Source organism: Lontra canadensis, unplaced genomic scaffold, assembly GCF_010015895.1.
Source record: "Lontra canadensis isolate GAN:19392208 unplaced genomic scaffold, GSC_riverotter_1.0 scaffold152, whole genome shotgun sequence".
Classification (NCBI taxonomy): domain Eukaryota; kingdom Metazoa; phylum Chordata; class Mammalia; order Carnivora; family Mustelidae; genus Lontra; species Lontra canadensis.
Genome location: NW_022631146.1, coordinates 1,785,299 through 1,799,010, shown reverse-complemented (window position 1 = coordinate 1,799,010; position 13,712 = coordinate 1,785,299). Strand labels below are relative to the sequence as shown.

Genomic DNA, 13,712 nt, shown 5'->3' with positions numbered 1-13,712 from the left:
TCCCTGGTCATGGTATATAGTCTTTTTAATATACTATTGGATTCTTTTAGCTAAGATCTTGTTGAGAATCATGGCATCAATATTAATGAGGGATATTGGTCTGAAATTCTCCTTTTTGATGGGGTCTTTTCCTGGGTTAGGGATCAGGGTAATGCTGGCTTCATAGAGTCTGGAAGTTTTCAGTATTCATTCCTGATTAAAATGCTTCAAAGTATAGGGATAAAGGGAACACTCATCAATGCCATAAAATCCATCTTAGAAAATCCCACAGTGAATATCATTCTCAATGGGGGAAGGCTGACAGCATTCCCTTTGAGATCAGAAACACGACAAGGATCTCTACTCTTACCACTGTTGTTCAACATACTACTAGAAGTCCTAGAAACAGCAATCAGAAAAGAAAAAGAAATAAAAGGCATTCAAACTGGCAAAGAAGAAATCAAACTCTCTCTCTTTGTGGAAGACATGATACTTTATATGGAAAACTGAAGGCTCCACCCCCCAAACTACTAGAACTTATAGAGCTGTTCATAATGTGGTAGGAAACCAAATCAATGTATAGAAATCAGTTGCTTCCTTTTACACTAACAATTAAAATGTAGAAAGGGAAATTAGAGAATCAATTACATTTACTATAGCACCTGGAACCATAAGACACCTGGAAAGAAACCTAACCAAAGAAGTAAAGGTTCTGTACTCAAAGAACTACAGATAACTCATGAAAGTAATTGAAGAAAACACAAAAAGATGGAAGAACATTCCATGCTCATTGGCTAGAAGAATAAACATTGTTAAGATGTCTATGCTGCCTAGAGCAATCTAGGCTTTCAATGTCATCACAATCAAAATTCCACTGGCATTTTTCAAAGAGCTGGAACAAACAATCCTAAAATTTGTATGGAACCAGAGGAGACTCTGAATAGCTAAGGAAATGTTGAAAAAGAATCACAAAATGGGGGGCATCACGTTGCCTGATTTCAGGCTTTACTACAAAACTATGATCACCAAGACAACATGCTACTGGCACAAAACCATACACATAGACCAGGAGAACAGAGTAGGGAGCCCAGATATGGACTCACAACACTGTGGTTAACTAATCTTGGACAAATCAGAAAAAAAAAAAAATCCAGAGGGAAAAAAAGACAGTCTCTTCAATAAATGGTGCTGGGAAAACTGGACAGCTATGTATAGAAGAATGAAACTCAACCATTCTTTTACATTCTACACTGTACACAAAGATAAACTCGACATGGGTAAGAGACCTCAATGTGAGTTGGGAATCTATCAGAATCCTTGAGCAGAATATATGAAGTAACCTCTTCAACATCGGCCACAGCAACTTCTTTCAAGACATGTCTCCAAAGGCAAAGGAAAGAAAAGCAAAAATGAACTTTTGGGACTTCATTAATATTGAAACCTTCTACACAGCAATGGAAAGCATCAACAAAACAAAGAGGCAGCCCACAGAATGGGAGAAAATATTCACAAATGACATTATAGACAATGGCTGATATACAAGATCTATAAAGAATGTCTCAAACTCCACACCCAAAAAAAGAGATAATCATGTCCAAAAAATGTTCAGAAGCCATGAACAGATACTTGTCCAAAGAAGAAATAAATGGCTAGCAGACACATGAAAGAATATTCATCATCATTAGTCATCAGGGACATTCAAATCAAAACTAAATCGAGATACCATCTTACAACAGTTAGAATGGCCATAATTAACAAGACAGTAAACTACATGAGTTGGAGACAACGTGGAGAAAGGGGAACTCTCTTACACTATTGGTGCGAATTGGTGCAGCCATGTTGGATAACAGGGTGGAGATTCCTGAAGAAATTAAAATTAGAGCTACCCTATGACCCTGCAATTGCATTACTGGGTATTTACCCCAAAGATACAGATGTAGTGAAATGAAGGACCATCTGTACCCCAATGTTGATAGCAGCAATGGCCACAGTTGCACAACTATGGAGAGGGCCAAGATGCCCTTCAATACACAAATGGATAAAGAAGATGTGGTCCATACATGCAATGGAGTATGATGCCTTCATCAAAAAGGATGAATACCCAACTTTTCTATCAACATGGCAGGACTGGAGGAGATTAACCTGAGTGAAATAAGTCAAACAAAGAGAGTTAATCATCAGATGGTTTCACTTACTTGCGGAGCATAAGGAATAACAGGGAGCACGTTGCGAGTTGGAGTGGAGAAGTGAGTTGGGGGAAATTAAAAGGGAAAATGAATTATGAGAGACTGTGGACTCTGAGAAACAAACTGAAGGTTTTTGATGGGAGGAGGATTGGGAGGTTGGGTGAGCCTGATGGTGGATATTAAGGAGGGCACAAATTGCATGGAGCACTGGGTGTGATGCATAAACAGTGAATCTTTGAACTCTGAAAAAAAGTAAAATAAAGTAAAATAAAAATAAATCCCTTTTATGTGAATGGCTGCAGATTTCAATGAAATAGTCACATTGGTGAGTATCATAAGGTGAACAATGGTTTATTAAGGACAATGGGCTTTCGAACTCTGATGGTTACTAGGCATTTTCTATTTATAATTCCACTGAATCTGACCAGCTGTAAGTAGCAATGTTGATGTTGTTCAGACAAATAATGATGGCCATTTTTAGGATAGCAACCACTGGTGGCATGAAGAACTGAGAAGAAACCCTTCCTGAAGGTCATCAAAATTTCACAGAACTACCACAGTTCTAGAACATGTCTGGCTACTCTAGGTGGAAATGCAATCTCTCAAGACTCTAGGTAAGATAGGGATCGACTTTAATTCAGGAATGCTCCACTCTGAACTGTGCTAAATTAATTGTTTCAATATGATTCAGCATTTTATATTTTATGTTTCTATGTTATAGGTATATATATTTGTGTGCATATGTGTGTGTTATTTTTATGGATATATATGTTAATTTTTCCAAGGATAATTACATTAAATTGCTTTATTAATTGATCAATAGTAGGACTGGTCATTGATACAGAATTTTTTAACCTCCTGTTTCCCAGCATAAATACTGAGGACCATTGGCAACAATTAAATGGAAAGTGAACCCCGTTACAGGCTTCAGTGTTATTGAACTGAGTTGTTTTAAAAGCGTGCTATGCTTGCTACACCAATTGTCCATTGTAGCTAAAGTCTTGTCTTTTGTCACCACCTAACATGTTCTTAAGATTTTATTTTAATTCTATTTAGAGAATATACAGCAGCATGTTAGTTGTAGGTATAGAGTATGGGGATTCAACAATTCCATACATCAACCAGTACTCATCATAAGTGTACTTGTTAGGAGACAAGATGGTGGGGAAGTAGGAGGAGATGCCATTTCAAACTGTACCCTAAAGTGAGCTGATTACCTACCAAAGAACTCTGATCACCCATGAAATCAGCCTGAGATCAGAATTATACACGTCCGGATCTCTACAGGGGCAGAAGATGCCAGTGGGCAGGTAAAGTGGAGTGGGAACATCGGACTGATATCAGAAAATAAACAAAAGGGGGAGGGAGCCAACAGTGGTGACGGAATGGAAAATAATACCCCAATACGAGAGTGCCCTGCATCTGGGGACCAGCATTAACTTGGAGTCTAGTTGAAAGCACTCAAAAAGAGCAAAGATCGTGGGGGGAAATTGTGGGAATCAGGGCGGTAGGGACAGGGGCTTAAAAGTCCCCGGACCCAGGACAGCCACCCCTGGCACTGAACTAGAGAGTGCGGTGGAGAAACCAGGTCTTGGTCCCTGAGGTGCCAGCATGCCTGAGAACATGAGGCTCCCATAAGGGGATGGGAGCCCCGCCAGATGGCAGAACGCCAAACTGCTATCAGAGCCTGAGACGTGAACGCCCCACACCCTCCTCTGAGAGAGGTATGTGCATGCAACAGCCTGGCGCTTTTAGACCCACACCATACTATCAGAGCCTGAGATGCACATGCCCCACCACCTCCCCTAACAGAGGTGCACGAAGGCGCCAGCCCTGTGCTCTTAGACTTGTGCCATATTATCAGAGCCTGAGACACGCGCATCCCACACCCTCCCCTGGGAGAGGTGCGCAAAGGTGCCAGCCCAGTGGTTTCAGACCCGAAAAGACTAGGCACACCCAGCCCGGGCCAGCAGGAAAACCTCAGTGTGCATTCGCTGCTTTGAACCTCTCTGGCGGTCTGGAGCTGCCCAGAGAGCCGCTGCTGCAGTGGTTTTGTGAACAAGCAGGAGATCCTGCGTCCCAAGGACCGCAACTTGGAACCTGCTCTGCCAGCAGCCAAGGGGGAACTTATATGCTCTACAGCACCACAGTGGAGTAGACTGAGGCTTCACTCTGAGAGGGAGGTCGGGGTGCAGTTTGCTTTCCTCTAAACCTCGAAAAACTATCAAAAGCTATCAGGGTGACAGAAAAATAAAATGAACAAACAAACATAAAAACCTCCAGAGAACAAAAGCTTGAAAAACCGGTTTCCGCAGAGCCCACCCACTTGAGGGGGGTGGGAAGACCTAACTCAGGAAACACTGCCTGAAAACCCACTCGGCAGGCTTCTCCCCAAGAGAGCCAACTTGGAGAAAACAAAACAAAACAAAACAAGAGAACAACCACCACTACTTCATAGATACAACTTTTATTTTTAATTTGTTCCCAAACGGAATTGATTAGGGCAGAACTGAAAGCCACCAGGGATGATGTTTACAATGTTAGGGCAGAACTGAAGGCCATCATGGATGAGGTTCACAATGCTCTCAATGAGTTCCAATCTAATCTAAATTCTCTCAAAGCTAGGGTAACTGAGACAGAAGATAGAATTAGTGATCTGGAGGACAAACAGATAGAGAGAAAGGATCAGGAGGAAGCCTGGAACAAACAGCTTAGAAGCCAAAAAAACAGAATCAGGGAAATAAATGATGCCATGAAACATTCCAACATCAGAATTATTGGAATCCCTGAAGGGGAGGAGAAAAAAAGAAGTCCAGAAGATATAGTGGAACAAGTTCTCCATGAAAATTTTCCCAATCTCGTGAATGGAACCAGCTTTGATGTATTAGGGGCAGAACGGTTTCCCCCCAAGATTATAGATTCTTGAAAGTCCTCGAGACACGTAGTAGTAAGAATGAGGAATTATAATTGTAGACAGACCCTCTTGAAAGCAGCTAGGACAAAGAAGCTCCTTATGTATGGAGGAAAGCCCATCAGAATAACTTCAGACCTGTCCACAGAGACATGGCAAGCCAGAAACGGCTGGCAAGATATATTCAGGGCACTAAATGAGAAGAACATGCAGCCAAGAATACTTTATCCAGCAAGACTGACATTCGAAATGGATGGAGAGATAAAGAGTTTCCAAGACCAGCAAGGCTTACAAGACTATATACCACCACCAAGCTGACACTGCAGGAAATATGAAGGGCGGTTCTATAAAAGAGGAAAAATCCTAAGAATAGCATTGAACAGAAATATGGAGACAATCTATAGAAAGAAAGACTTCAAAGGTAACACGACGTCATAAAAACATATCTATCAATAATCACTCTCAATGTGAATGGCCTAAATGCGCCCATAAAATGAGAGATTTATGCAGCAGAGCACATAAGTTCCCCCTTGGCTGCTGGCAGATTGGATAAAATTACAGGACCATCCATATGTTATCCACAAGAGACCCATTTTGAACCTAAAGATACACCCAGACTGAACGTGAAGGGATGGAGAAGCATCTTTCATGACAATGGGCCTCAAAAGAAGAACAAGGTAGTGATTCTCATATCAGATAAATTAGATTTTAAACTAAAGACTGTAGTCAGAGATACGGAAGGACACTACATAATTCTTAAAAGGACTACCCACCAAGATGATCTAACAACTGTAAATATCTATGCCCCAAAGATGAGAAGAGCCAATTACATAAGAAAAATATTAATCGAGATAAAGAGTCATATTGATATGAATACATTAATAGTAGGAGACCTTAACATACCTCTCTCAGAAATAGACAGATCATCAAAGCAGAAAATCAATAAAGAAACAAGAGCATTGAATGGCACATTGGACGAGATGGACCTCATAGATATATACAGAACATTCCACCCTAAAACAACAGAATACTCATTCTTCTCAAGTGCACTTGGAACCTTCTCCAGAATAGACCACATACTGGGTCACACATCAGGACTCAAACGATACCAGAAGACTGACATTATTCTCTGCATATTCTCAGATGACAGTGCTATGAAACTGGAGCTCAATCACAAGGAAAAGTTCAGAAAGAACTCAAACACCTGGAAGCGAAAGACCACCTTGCTTAAGAATGCTTGGATCAACCAGGAGATCAAAGAAGAACTAAAACATTTCATGGAAACCAATGAGAATTAAGACACTTTGGACCAAAACCTATGGGATACAGCAAAGGCGGACCTAAGGGGGAAATACATAGCCATCCAAGCCTCCCTCAAAAAAACTGAAAAATCCAGAACACACCAGCTGACCCTACACCTTAAAGAACTGGAGAATCAACAACAAATCAAACCAACTCCACACATAAGAAGGGAAATAATCAAGATTAGAGCTGAGATCAATGAGGTAGAAACCAGTAGAACATATCAATAAAACCAGAGATAGAGTATAACGTTCAATAAAAAATAGAACGTATCAAAAAAAAAATAGAAGCTGGTTTTTTGAAAAAATCAATAAGATCAATAAACCATTGACCACACTAATCCAAAAGAAAAGAAAGAAAGCTCAAATTAACAAAATTATGAATGAAAAGGGAGATATCAAAACTAACACCAAGAATGTAGAAACAATCATCAGAAGTTATTATCAACAGTTATATGCCAATAAGCTAAGCAACCTAGATGAAATGGATGCATTCCTGGGAAACTATAAACTCCCAAAATTGAACCAGGAAGAAATTCAGGAACAACCTGAATAGACCGATATCTAGTAACGAGATTGAAGCAGTGATCAAAAACCTCCCAAAAAACGAGAGCCTGGGACCTGACAGAATCCTTGGGGAAATCTACCAAACTTTCCAAGAAGAAATAACACCTATTCTCCTGAACCTGTTTCAAGAAATTGAAGCAGAAAGAAAATTTCCAGACTCTTTCTATGAAGCCAGCATTACCCTGATCCCCAAACCAGGCAAAGACCCTACCAGAAAGTAGAATTTCAGTCCAATATCACTGATGAGTATGGATGCTAAGATTCTCAACAAGATCCTAGCAAACAGGATCCAACAGCACATTATAAAGATTATCCACCATGACCAGGTGGGATTCATCCCTGGGTTACAAGGATGGTTCAACATTCGCAAATCAATCAATGTGATAGAACAAATCAATGAGAGAGAGAGAAGAACCACATGGTCCTCTCAATTGATGCAGAAAAAGCCTTTGACAAAATCGAGCATCCATTCCTGATTAACATGCTTCAAAGTATAGGGATAGAGGGAACATTCTTGAACTTCATAAAATCTATCTATGAAAGACCCACAGCAAATATCATCCTCAATGGGAAAAGCTTGCAGCCTTCCTGTTGATATCAGGAACACGACAAGGATGCCCACTCTCACCACTCTTGTTCCACATAGTATTAGAAGTCCTAGCAACAGCAATCAGACAACAAAGAGAAATAAAAGGTATCCAAATTGGCAATGAAGAAGTCAAACTCTCTCTTCGCAGATGACATGATTCTTTATATGGAAAGTCCAAAAGACTCCACCCCCAAACTACTAGAACTCATACAGCAATTCAGTAACATGGCAGGATACAATGTCAATGTACAGAAATCAGTGGCTTTCTTATACACTAACAATGAAAATACAGAAAGGGAAATTAGAGAATCGACTCAATTTACTATAGCACCAAGAACCATAAGATACCTGGGAATAAACCTAACCAAAGAGGTAAAGGATCTGTACTTGAGGAACTACAGAACACTCATGAAAGAAATTGAATAAGACACAAAAAGATGGAAGACCATTCCATGCTCTTGGATCAGAAGAATAAACATTGTTAAAATGTCTATAATGCCTAGAGCAATCTATACTTTTAATGCCATTCTGATAAAAAATTCCACCAGTATTTTGCAAAGAGCAGGAGCAAATAATCCTAAAATTTGTATGGAGTCAGAAGAGACTCTGAATCGCTAAGGAAATGTTGAAAAACAAAAATAAAACTGGCAACATCACGTTACGAGATTTCAAGCTTTACTACAAAGCTGTGATCACCAAAACAGCATGGTACTGGCTAAAAAACAGAGACACAGACCAGTGGAACAGAGTAGAGAACCCAGATATGGACCCTCAACTCTACGGTCAAGTAATCTTTGACAAAACAGGAAAAAATATACAGTGGAAAAAAGACAGTCTCTTCAATAAATGGTGCTCGGAAAACTGGACAGCTATACATAGAAGAATGAAACTTGACCATTCTCTTACACCATACACAAAAATAAACTCGAAATGCGTAAAAGCCTTCGACATGAGACAAGAATCCATCAGAATCCTAGAGAATATAGGCAGTAACCTCTTCGATATCAGCCACAGCAACTTCTTTCAAGATATGTCTCCAAAGGCAAAGGAAACAAAAGAGAAAATCAAATTTTGGGACTTCATCAAGATCAAAAGCTTCTGCACAGCAAAGGAAACAGTCAACAAAACAAAGAGGCAACTCACGGAATGGGAGAAGATATTTGCAAATGACAGTACAGACAAGAGGTTGATATCCAGGATCTATAAAGAACTCCTCAAACTCAACACACACAAAACAGATAATCATATCAAAAATTGCCAGAAGATATGAACAGACATTTCTCCAATGAAGACATAAAAGTGGCTATCAGACACATGATAAAATGTTCATCATCACTAGCCATTCGGGAGATTCAAATTAAAACAACCTTTTAATTTGAATTTGAGATACCACTGTACACCAGTTAGAAGGGCCAAAATTAGCAGGAGAGGAAACATGTCTTAGAGAGGATGTGGAGAAGGGGAACCCTCTTACATTGTTGGTGGGAATGCAAGTTGGTGCAGCGCCACTTTGGAGAACAGTGTGGAGATTCCTCAAGAAATTAAAAATAGAGCTTCCCTATGACCCTACAATTGCACTACTGGGTATTTACCCCAAAGAGACAGATGTAGTGAAAAGAAGAGCCATCTGTACCCCAATATTTATAGCAGCACTAGCCACAGTTGTCAAACTGTGGAAGGAACCAAGATGCCCTTCAATGGACCAATGGATATGGAAGATGTGGTCTGTATACATTATGGAGTATTATGCCTCCATCATAAAGGATGAATGCCCAACTTTTGTAGCAACGTAAACGGGACTGTAAGAGATTATGCTGAGTGAAATATGTCAAGCAGAGAGAGTCAATTATCATATGGTTTCACTTATTTGTGGAGCATAACAAATATGATGGAGGACATGGGGAGATGGAGAGGACAATGGAGTTGAGGGAAATTGGAAGGGGAGGTGAACCATGAGAGACTGTGGACTCTGGAAAACAACTTGAGGGTTTTGAAGGGCACAGGGGCAGGAGGTTGGTGGAACCAGGTTGTGGATATTAAGGAGGGCACATATTGCATGGAGCACTGGGTGTGTTGCAAAAACAATGAATACTGTTATGCTGAAAAGAAATAAAAAAATAAATAAAAGGAAGAATCAGAGACAGAAAATAAAAAAGAGAACACCTAGAGGGTACCAAAAAAAAAAAAAAAGTGTACTTGTTAGTCCCCATCCCTTATGTATCTCATTCCCACTACCTCCCCTAGGTGACCATCTGTTCCTTCTTTAGAGTTATGGGTCTGTTTATTGGTTTTACCTATCTCTCTTTTTTTTTCCCCATTCGCTCCTTTCTTTTCTGAATTCACATATGAGAGAAAACTTAATGATATTTGTTTTCTCTGACTAATTTCGCATCGTGTAATACTCTCTAGCTTCATTCATGTCACTGCAAATCACCAGAGTTCATTCTGTTTTGATGGCTTAGTAATATTATATTATATACCTATATATCTTCTGTATAATATGCATTACATATCTATATATCTATACATATATGTAGATGTAACATAGTATTATTTATCTATAGATTATTTTTATAAATCTGTAGAAATAAATACACATGCATAGATATAACTTAAATATCTATCTATACATATATATCTATCTATAAATATGTTCAGATTTTATCATGGTATGTATACCATATCTTCTTTAGTCATTCATCTGTCAATAGACAACTGGACTCCTTCCATATTTTGGGTACTGTCATCTAATTTACTGTATTGGTTCAGTACCCAAAATAATGAGAATATAAGTGGCTTTTAGACATCAATTTATATTTAATAACTTATTTGTAACCAAAAAAAAGACTGAAAAAGGAAAATTACCACAAAAATAGGGTGATTAGTCATATATAATTATTCTGTCAAATCTGTATTATTTATCTTTCTAGATTAATGTAATCTTTGTCTTAAATCCTGGAATGACATTGTTTGAAAACAGTGTTTTAGGTGAAATTAATGGACTTCTAAGCAGAAGGCCCAGTGAGAACTTTGTTACTTTTTTTTTTAACAGAAAAGATCCTCTGGATTACTCTTCTCAGGGTCCCCATCACCTTGCTTCTTGGGCTGTAAATGATCAGGTTGAGCACTGGTGTTAGGATGGTGTAGAAGACAGCAAGGACCTTGTCCTCTGTGGGAGATCTTAAGGATCTTGGGCTTACATAATTGTGAACAAAGGGTACACAGTAGAAAGTCACCACAGTAAGATCAGTGCTGCAGGCTTTCTTCTTCCCTTCTGTTGACTGCATGTGGCAGATGGCATGTACGACCAGGCCACAGGAACATGCAATGCCACTAAAAGGAAACATAAGAGAGTGATGCTCACAAACACTGTGTCCTCATAGACCCAGGTGTCCATGCAGGCCAGAGTCAACATGGCTGGAATATTAGAAAAGAAATGGTTGATGGCTTTGTATCTATATTTAGCGATACAGAAGTCATATGCAGTGTGGTCACAGTAGTTGATTGAGCCCATGATCCAAGATCCTATGATCATGATACACTCTCTTTTGCTCATACAAATAGCATAGTGAAGAGGAAAGCAAATTGCTGTACACTGATCATAGGCCACAGAGGTCAATAATAATCCTTCTGCATCAGATAAATTAATGAAGAAGAAACTCTGAATTGCACACCCAATGAAAGAAATCAACTTGTTTGCAGAGAGATAATCAGAAACCATCTTGGGGACAATACTGGAGATGTAGTTCAGGTCCATAAGGGAGCTGTCTAAATAGAAAATACATGAGTGTGTGGAGATGAGGGTTCAGAAGGATGAGGATGATCATGGACCGGTTACCAAACAAAGCCATTGGGAAAAGGAGAAAACTGAGAATGAACAAAACTAGAATAAAGAAAACACCAATTCTTGAAGGTGGGAATAAACCAATACGAAGAAATCAGTTGATATTTAGTTCATATTTTCCATAGGACATTAATTTAGTTTTCCCTAAAGGGATACAGATATTAAGTACAGAAAAACAACTTCTTCTTAATTCATTATTTTAGTTCCACTGTGATTTATTCAGGACACATGGAAGCTCTTAAAAAATTTAACACATATTATGAAACAAATTTTCCTCTTAGTTAAAAACTTGATGACCTATAAATGTCCATCCCCAAAATATTTCATGAAAATATGTAAATTTGTAAGGATAATATATTTCTGTGACTTTATTAAGATAGACATATTTTATTTTCCTTTTTAAGTATAGTTATTATCAACATCAGGCTTTGTACTTGCTAAGTATGCATTGTAAGGCAATGTAAATGCATAAATTATAGACTCATACTTGAATATATTTTATGACACTTAGCAGTGATTTCTTTTTTTTTCTTTCATAATTAAGCTCTAAGATTTCTGAAACTAGAATAGTCTGTCAGGTCACACTGTAAATATATATCCTTTTGGTTTGTTTATTTGTTTGTTTTGATGCCAAGACTTAGTATCTGCTTCTTTTTCTCCCAGAAGTCTACAGGGAAGAGTTAGTGACAACTATACATTATAGGAAGCAGATTTTATCATCACTCAATATTCAAATGCTTTAAAGAAACTCCTTTCCTGAAAATTTTCTCTAAAATTTTACTGTAGCTCCTAGACTCTGCTTACACTCTCTTAAGAGATCTGTATTGTTCTTCTTCTTCTCAATAATTATAGAACCATATGCATGGCTTTATGGCACATTTTCTTATTCTTTTTGACCTCTTGCTTTTGTGTACTTAAAACTCCTTCTATGTTTTTAGCTCCTATGTGTATCACCCTCTTTCATAAAACTCAGCTAACAGCCTAATAAAGAAGTAAATCTGCATAAGTTTCAACAAAGTGGGAAACAGAGGAGAGGGTGGAATCAGAGATGGAAAGCTTAAGAACATTTTGGGTGAAGACATTTTAAGGAACAGACACTTAAAAAGAGTAGGGGAAATGGCATTTTGAGAATATTCTAAATTAGGAAGGAGTGGAGGGAATTCTCCAGAAGGAATACCATCAGTGAGGAAAGCCCAGCATGTTATGTCTACAAAGGATTGTAGTGCTTCAGAGTCTCATACCTTTCTAGGACCAAAGCCATCAGAATATTGAAGAAGTATTTATAGGAAAGATAGACACACACAAATATATGTACACTGAATTAAAAATGACTTACTTAAATGCCTGGTGGTGTGTATTCAGGAGGGCACATATTGCATGGAGCACTGGGTGTGGTGCATAAACAATAAATCTTGGAACACTGAAAAAATTGAATTAAATATTTAAAAAGTTAAATACAAGAAACTTTCACAAAAAACTGATGTGTTCAGAGAAATATGAGAATTTGTTAAATTTAAAGTAAAAATGCCATATGTTCTATAAAATGAAGTGCCAAATAACAACAAAAAACCTTCAGGAAAATAAATGATACTAATTAATATAGCAAATTTAATGAAAGATTCAAAAGATACATTGATGAAATCGACCAGAAAGCAAAATTTGAAACACAAAATTTGACACTTAGGACAGATAAGAGAATGAGAAGAATAATAAAAGATGACCCAATATATACTTATGGGCATTTCTGTAAATGCATATGACATGGATATCTTTTGGACAGAATATTTATTTATTTTTAAGTTAATCTTATAAGAGAACTTTTTTTCTAACCAATGTATGAATGACAATATTGAAAGATGATGTAAAGAAGAAAGAAAAATAAAATAAATAATCCATTAAAGGGTATTTTCTTGAAAATGCTTAATATTGTCTTGAAAACAAGTTTCTTCATAATCATCAAAATGAGGTAGGCTAAAATCCTAAATTCTCCTTGAGAGAAATTATGGTTATATGAGAAGCAATCTATGCAGTTATTCATATAAAATAACATCATGTTTCAAATACTGTTGTATATTTTATATTTGAACAACAAATTCTAGTAGATGGAACAAAACTCTAGATACATATTCTCAGACATAACATGGTATGTAACTATGATGAAAGAATGGGGAGGGGAGGGGAAAACATTGATGATGTAGGACTGGAATGGCTCTTTATTTGCAATGGCCTGAGTTACAAATCATGGTCTGGTATTTTTGATTTAGGAATCAACCATTAGAGATAAGCATATTGTTTAAAAGATGAGGAATTACTGGGAAAATTGTAAACAGGTTTG

At 37.9% G+C, this 13,712-nt stretch overlaps 1 pseudogene; it reads right to left on the bottom strand.

The window, feature by feature from the left end:
* Window positions 1-10,538: 10,538 nt before the first annotated feature.
* On the bottom strand, window positions 10,539-11,317 carry LOC116859266 (annotated as a pseudogene).
* Between the last annotated feature and the right edge of the window lie 2,395 nt (window positions 11,318-13,712).